This window comes from Dromaius novaehollandiae, chromosome Z (assembly GCF_036370855.1).
Source record: "Dromaius novaehollandiae isolate bDroNov1 chromosome Z, bDroNov1.hap1, whole genome shotgun sequence".
Taxonomy (NCBI): domain Eukaryota; kingdom Metazoa; phylum Chordata; class Aves; order Casuariiformes; family Dromaiidae; genus Dromaius; species Dromaius novaehollandiae.
In genome coordinates, this window is record NC_088132.1 from 52,433,866 (window position 1) to 52,442,010 (window position 8,145).

Genomic DNA, 8,145 nt, shown 5'->3' on the forward strand with positions numbered 1-8,145 from the left:
TGTTTTATCACCACTGAATGGCTCTCCGAAGAATAAGGAGAATAAGGTGGAGAATAAGGTAAAGCTGTGTCTCTTGCTGTTATCCTGAATATTCAGGTAGTGAAAAAACCACCACTCAGAGAATTATTCAGTGTATTTTTAACACCATCTTTTGAAAGCCACTCTTCCATTAAAGCTGTCAGTTTTATAATACAGCCATGATTTCAAAGCACAGCAATGCAATATTCTAGCTCAAATCAAAGACATTACATATTTTATGTTTACCTATTCTCAGACCTTAACAGTAAAGCTGGTTGCAGGGTTTTTTCAGAATTTGAATGTAATAAAAAAGGTAACCACAGTAAGGATACTAAAAAGAAAAAAGCAAGATGCCCCAGGAAGGGTATTTTTCTTTGGGTATCTAGGTGAAAACCAGATGACTTTCCAATAGCCATCTTTCAGTTCAGCTATAAATTACTGGTATGGATGTAGAAAGTATGCAGTGATGTTCCTTGACTTATTTTATGAGGAAAGACAGCCTTTATGATCATAATAGTCTGTATGGATTAATCCATGAGTCCTCCTGGCAAATAAACTGCACCCACTTGCTCTTACGCTCCACCCATTAATAGAGAAATCAGTCATCATTCATATAGCACCTCTGTGTTTAGTCCATCACAGTAATCTAATACAATGAGTTTTTAAGAGCTGAAACTATCCTGCTGTGGCCACCATAATTTCTTCACCCGATGAGAAAGCCTAATCGTTCTACTCTGTCCTTCTTGGACATGTGACTATGAAGTAGACAAATGAGTTCTTTTTTAATAGAACATTTTTAATGTTTTTGTGTTGATGTTGAGAAATTGTCCTACCAAAATCATGAAAATAATTTATTTAAAAGGAAAGTTAACCCCAGCAACAGTAAACAGCAGGTTGCATGATGAAATTGCAATGCATTTATAACAAGTAGATGATGACTAGCATCTCAATTCAAGAGGTGTGATATCGACTTTTCAGAAGCAGCTGCTATCCTGTCAGTAGCAAATTTCTAGTTCATTCTCTAAGAAATCATGTTTAAATAACATAATGACCTATCTTTAAGATTCAGCCTTTGGGATATGGGAGCACGGAGGCCAATCTTAAATAATATTTATGTATTGCTCTACTATATTACTTGTGTCATTTTCTTGGTCAAGTGAGAAGATGCTATAATGATAATTTAAAACATGAACTGGGAGACAGACCTACACTATTTTTACATTCTCCAGCAGAATGCAACGATTACAGAAACATAGAGCCCGATCCACCGTCTTCTGAAATCTGTGAGAACACTTCGGCTGAAATCGGTAGGTTTGGATCAGACCCTATTTTGGGACCACATTTCAGAGCTTTTCAGATTCGATGCCATGCTACAGGCAGGTCCGTGACGGATCCTTCTGCTCCAGCATTTTTCACTAGGCAAAGCGGGACGGTGGCGCTGGTTCAGCGAGGTGCAGGACCCTGCACCAGCTCTCTCGCCACACAGAGCAGTACAAACATTACGCCTGTGTGACAGCTCCACGTAATCGTACGCCTAAATTCTAGATCTTGAGTGCCAGCAAGTCAAAGTCCTAGTGTTAAAATAACAGGTTGCCCTTATGCCTGTGGCTTAATAACTGATATTGTTCTTTTATGGGGGTGGAAAAAAGGACCTTCCAGATAAAGAGTGTGAGCAGGCCTTGCTCTAATTACAGCACATTTGAGTAGACTGTGAAATCACCCCTCCCACTGCCCCCCCGCCAGAGGTTTACCGGGAAATGAACAGTGAATACACTTACACTGAAGTGGATCTTTGTATTAGGCAGACCGAAGATTTTTCTCATTTATTTTTTAAACCTCAAACATGTTCTTCCTTCTTAGAGACATTTGCTTTTTCATTAGCATATAAAAAGTGTCCTATGATATTTAAAACAAGCATCCCTTTGAAGCTTTTACATAGTATTACTGCTATCTTACCAAATCATTTTAGAAATTAAATTGTTTTTCATCACTGGCCCCAATCCATAATGCATCTTACCTAGTTGTTATAGTGCCATGAAAGGGAATTTATACTTTAAAAAGAAGCTAGAAAAAGGAGAGTTTTAAGCCTTATGCATCCCCAGCCATGGTCTTGCCACAGTTGAAAACCACATGATTTTGTAATACTGTTCATTTTGTTTTGAAAAAAGGAGGGTCCAGGTATCTTCAGAAGGGAATCCCCTATTCAGCCTGCACAAGCATGTAGACTTATCGCATGTGAAAAGTTACAATCACATTAACCTGCAAGTGTACTTAACTTTGATCTGAGAGGAAGGAGAGAGGGACTTGCTCACCAGAAAGGTACAGTGAATTAAATCTTTAGAAATTCAAGTGGGAATCTTAGAAATTCAAGATTCTCATGGCAATGCCCCCTTTTTAACCAGGCTGCTAGTGCAAACTTTATAGATCTAGTCAGAGAGAATTTTGCTGCTCCGCCAGAAGAATTTAAAAAGAAGGACAAGAGAAGTTCAGCTTTTATTAATGATGAAAAGTCTCAAGGATCATTATATATTGAGTTGGATGTCATTTGAATACTTCCCTGGCTAGAAGCAGCGAGATGGAAATAAATGTTTCTAACAGTAGTTTAAAGTTTTAGTATAGAAAGATTTTGAAGAGCAGCCACAAAGAGGGCAGTAGAGGGATTTTTAAGGGAAGTGAATTGTGAGAAGGAAAAAGAACTACTATTCAGCGGTGAGTGTGCTATACTGAACTGAAATGACTTCACAACTCAGGTATAAAGCTAAGTGGGGCTACTTGAAGAACATGCTTGAGTCGGTAAAGATCACGAGTTACCCATTATCCAAGAGGTACCCATGCTTTCAGAGGAAATAAATTATATTCCTCAAGGATTGCATAGCTAAAGCAAAGCGACCACACATGTATGTCATTTACTCTGAAAAAATATCACAAGCGTTGATGGTTGCTTGACATTCATTGGTCTGTTTAACTAATCAATGGGGAAGCAACTGATTGAAAAGCTAATGTCACATGTGGTGGGAATACAAAATCTTTTGTTTCCTCATCTGTTTACAATAAGCGATTCTCTAAAGATGAGCTTTAGTAAGCTGCAATTCTGTGTTCATCAGTGCCTGAGAAGTGCCAGAAGTGTGAATTGACTTTTTGAGAGAATGGCTTACGTTTTAGAGACTGGAAAAAGTGCAAACAGCTTCACAACACAATGTCATGTCTGGATCAGAACTGAGTGAGCATTTATTATTCCGATAAAAACCTGTGGCTATTAGAACAAAAAAACTTATAAGAGTTGAAGGATATCTTTGAATGATGGATAATCCACCATTCTGATGATATGTGCTTGATATGTTTCTATTACTGAACAACACTATTGCTAACACCATTAGAACTATCACTTCTATAAGCAGATGGAGGCAGCGTATCTTTCAGAAAATAGCGTGCTGGTATCACAAGAGATGGCCAGTGTGCATGAAAACCAGCTGCAAAACTCCAGCGCAAAAATAAGCTTGGTGTTTCCCAAAGTTTGTAGAATTGGATACATACTTCATTTAAAAAGTATGATGAAACAAAAAGGCAGAATATCATGGTGTACTTGCACAGTGCAGGAACACCCAATACATGCTGTGTAACCCAGATGCCTTTATTTAAATGCCAAGGAGGCAGCTTACTCATAAGAGTTAGGCTGAGTAGTCCTGTCCAGTGCCAGCTTCGGTTTTGATGCTTCTTCCCTTTGGGGTCCACTGAGGCAGTGGTTCTGGGCAGACGCTGCTAATACCACGGCCACTGTTAACATTCAGCGGAGTTTAGGTGTACAACTCCTTAAGCTTTTTTACTTAAAAAGAGTAACATAAAAACACTAAGGTGTTGTCTTATATGCTCTGTACCTTTATCATATAGAGTAGATGTACCCAAGGTGGCTTTGAGCGGGTTTGCAGGACAATTTACCCTGCAGAGCTCTATATTACTTCATGCTACCCTCCACGCGGCTCATAGCAAGCTGCTGTGTGAGAAAGACACTTGGTTTTCTCTGGCTTTGTCTACAAACAAAAACTGTATGATTACTTTCCACCTAACCTAGCACCGAAAGCATCTGCTAAACACTCTGTGCTATGCCGCACGGCTCCTAATCTTACCTTCCTTTTTTCAGGCGAGCTATGTGCTTGCTTCCTCACTATGCTGTTCCTAGGCCCCACCACTTGCAAGTGCTTTCCTCGTGCCAGAAATTTGCCTAGCTGACAGGTGCCATGCTATACTAATCCCAAATATTATCTTTACTAAAGACAGGGAAAAAATGTCTCCATGGATGTAAAATCCTATCACCTTTCTTGACCAGCTCAAGCAATTAGTTCCAAGGGATTTTTAATTACATTTCCATATGATTCATTCTTACATGATTTAGATGATTTTTTCTTGCATTTGTAGAGATCAGTGGCAACGTGCAGGTGTGGGAGATCATATTGTGCCTCCAGAAGGCACTCTGGGAAGTTAATGAGGAAAACAACCTGCCAGTTTTTTTGGCCACCTCCAGCAGATTTACATACCAGTGCAATGAGACTGAATGGCAACCTGGTCATGGGGCCACTTGTGGAAAAACCGTTTTAGAAGCAGATAAAATTTAGATTTTGCTTAGTATGAGGAGAAAACAAATCATTAGAGATGTAAATCTAACAGTGGTCATCCCAGACTGAAAATAAGATTAGCTGAGCTTTCAGAACCTTTGGAAATGAAGGTGGGTGTTTAGGTCATTTTTAAGACTGGATGGGCTAAAAGAGTAGGTTTTTAGAATAGTTTGTCAAGACAGCTATGGCTTGTGCAGCTGGCTTTCAGACGAGTCCTGGCTGATGAGAAGGATCTGCCTGGGAGCTGGGCTTTTGCTATTTTTCAGTTCACAAAGAGCACTGGAGAGGCCACAACTCTGATCCTGAGCCTGTGTCTGCTAGTCGCAGAGGTCTGCAGCGTGGTCACAGCAACTCCAGTTTTAGGTAAGCTTGAAATCTTTATGGGTGAACAAAAGTATATGTTTGAAGGCTGAGAATGGTTGTTCATGTAGACACAACCCTTGTCTCCATAAACATTTATAGCTCTATTAGTACCACTAAACCCACAACACTGGTGAAACACTAGTGCAACACTTTTTGGCCAGAATACAGCCTGTAAAGATTCACTCTAAGCCCATCAAAATATTATTATGGTTGTAGAGATGCTTTAAATATTTCCTTGCTTTTAATTGGGCTCATTTTTCAAAATAGACTTAACTGGTCTCATTCTTCAAAGCAAAATAATCTTTCCTAATGCATTCAGACCTGTGATAAAGAATAAGGCTACTAAGATGAGGCAGAAAAATCTGTGAGCTAAAACACATGAGCAAAGCACATAGACAAGGACGGTTAGGCCTGAGGATCAGAATAGTTTTTGCCTTTTTATTCTGGGTAGGCTCTTCTGTAGAATAATATTGGTAACCTTACAGAAATAGCCACAATGGGAACTGTGTTTGATTTAGGAATAGGATCGGAAATTTGATTATTTTCAAAGCAAAGTTTTAAGATTTTTTTTTTTTAACTTTTGTGGAATTTGTCACTTAAAAGCAGAAGCTAAAACACCACATATAAGCGATTTTGTTTCCACAAACAGCATTGGAAACCATTTTTTATTTTCAGTAAAAGTCGCTTTGGTGGAAAATAGGAGTATTGACAACAGAAGGAAGTTACTGTTTCGGTTGGAAGGCTATATCTTAGTGGAATAATGTTCTGATAGAAAATTGCTGATTAGCTTTTTAGGATAACTTGCATGAATCAGCTACACTTCCCTGTTCTGATAGCAAAACTGTTGTAGAAACCATTTATGATATTGTAATTTTTAATAAACAAGATGGATTTTTTTGAAGGAGCTTTCTAGCATAAACAATTGTTCTAGTCACAGAAGGTGTTCACTCCGACCTGCACGCTGCCTCTGTGTGCTAGCAGCTCTCTGCTGTCTCCCACTGCCCTCCGTCATGTGCCTGGGCGCAGGCAATGCTCTGCGAAAGCAGTTTTAGCTGCTTCTCCCACAACCAAAAAATCTTTCCTTCTCTCCTCTCTCCCATTCTAGCTCTTTCTAGTTTCTATGTATGTACACATACACTTATATATGTCTACATTCATGTGTAAAATCCAAATAAACATGCACTAATGGGACCCTTGACTCCTGAGATGGCTGTGATGGAAATGGAGCTGAAGTAATACAGCAAAGTCTTGCCCAACTGCCCTGGGAACTTACCAGCCAAGGCACAAGTATCGTTCATCGTCTCCGCCATAGCGTGGCAATGATAAGGGCACACGATCTAGAAGAAGAGGAAATGGCAAGAAAGTCTGAAATGACTGACATATTTTTTAATGAAATAAATGCATATTAAAGCAGATTGAAATAGCTATGGAATACTGATATAACTGATATAAATTAGGTTGATGAAGCTTTTGGCTTCTGTAAAAACAAAGAAGCTCCAAGCCTGTGGAAAGCATATGCCTTACATTTAATATGTTGAATGTAGACAATTGATGCTTTCCAAATACAGACTGTCAAGTGCACAAAGAGCAAAGTTTAGTCAAAGTTCATCCTAAGGTCATACACTCCCTGGAACCATTAATCTGGACAACCTCTCGGTAACCTCCACATACTTCCAGACAAGATCTGGGATCCTTTGTGTCCTGATTAGAGCATGCAACAGTTAATTTGTTTTAAATAGGAAATTAAACAGTCATGTAAAGTGTTATATGAGGGTCATAAAATGGTTCTTGAGGTGCATTGATGAGGTCTGTTTGGGATTCTCACTCAACATCTTGCTGAGGCGAAAAGAAAGAAGAGCAGAATGATGAACAAAATAATTTCAAACTCTTTGTGATGAAAAATCACAAAAGAAGAAGTCTCAAGTGAGTGCTTTTACTAGATGGAAGACTGCATCTTAAATTGAAAGGTCCTAAAAATGGTTCAATTTGTGCAGACACTGTTCCTCTGCAAGCTGATTGCACAGATTTATGTTCTATCTTTTAATGACAGAAAGACTAATTTGCTATTAGAAGACTGAAAAACTGATATCTTTTCCTGACTTTTTCCTCATGCAAAATGTACAATTTTTAGAAAACAAAATAAATTAAGTATTCCGGTAAATTGTTTTGGACCATCTCTAGTTCCTGTTTTTTATGTGTGTGTACATATATATCTGTATCTCATGCCTATTTTGAAACAGCATTAATTAAGCAGATAGTAATGGGTATCTCTCATTAGAGATAGACTACGGCTATCTCTGAAAAACGTCAAGTAAGTAAAACACTTATGGCGAAGTATCGTCTCTGTATCTGATCCTCTGCAATGTTAGATGTCAGCGGTATCAGGCTTTAGTCCCCGAATGAAATGGAAGTTGCTGCTGCCTTTGCAGGGATGAGGATTCCCGAGCCTCCCGTTGCTTATGGTGCTGGACTTCCAGAAACAGCTGGTGAAAGTGGCAGTTTCACCAGCTTGCGCCACCAGTAAGCGGATCTGCTCCTCTGCAGCGAGAGAGCAAGCCGCTTGCCACGCGGCCGAGCCGGACTGGTGTGCCTGGGGCGCCGCCAAAAGCCTGCGCCTGCTGGAGGCCTGCAGCAGCCCTGCAGGCCCGGGAGGCTCCCGCAACGCAGGTGCAGAGCTCATTAATGCTGAAGGGAGAGCAAAAGTAGAGCCGTAAAAAAGCAGTAAAGCGTGTCCTCCGCACTGGCGCTGGGACACAGATGCTGGGAGCGGCGGCGGTGCCCAGGCTGTGGGAGGCAGGGAGAGCCGGGGCCGGCAGGTCGGGCAGGGCACGGCCGGCCTCGCCGCGGCCACGGGGACCCGCACGCACCCGCCTCCGGCCAAGCACAGCAGCTTCATCCCGAGTTTAAAAATAAAGATGGCAATGGCTGAGGAGGAAGGCTTTTCACGAGTAAAGAGCTAACATTTCTCTGCTTTTATTTCTGACCTATGGAATTGCCTAATCCTGCTGACAAGACCAATTTCATCTATCACCATCAGGATTTAAAATTCTTTAATTACAATTTTCTACCTCTTTCCTTCCTTGGACAGTGAAGTTATTTAGGAGATTCCAGACAAGTGCTTGCTGATGCCTACCGTTATGTCCTTATCATTCAA

At 40.4% G+C, this 8,145-nt stretch overlaps 1 long non-coding RNA gene across 1 annotated transcript in view; it reads left to right on the plus strand.

Annotated features, from left to right (window-relative positions):
* Positions 1-5,056, plus strand: part of LOC135324875 (uncharacterized) — a 40,055-nt gene extending 34,999 nt beyond the window's left edge. The window contains exons 2-3 of the long non-coding RNA XR_010386108.1: positions 1,248-1,325; positions 4,895-5,056. This is a non-coding gene — a long non-coding RNA (uncharacterized LOC135324875). The remainder of the gene's footprint in view (positions 1-1,247; positions 1,326-4,894) is intronic.
* The last annotated feature ends 3,089 nt before the right edge of the window (positions 5,057-8,145 follow it).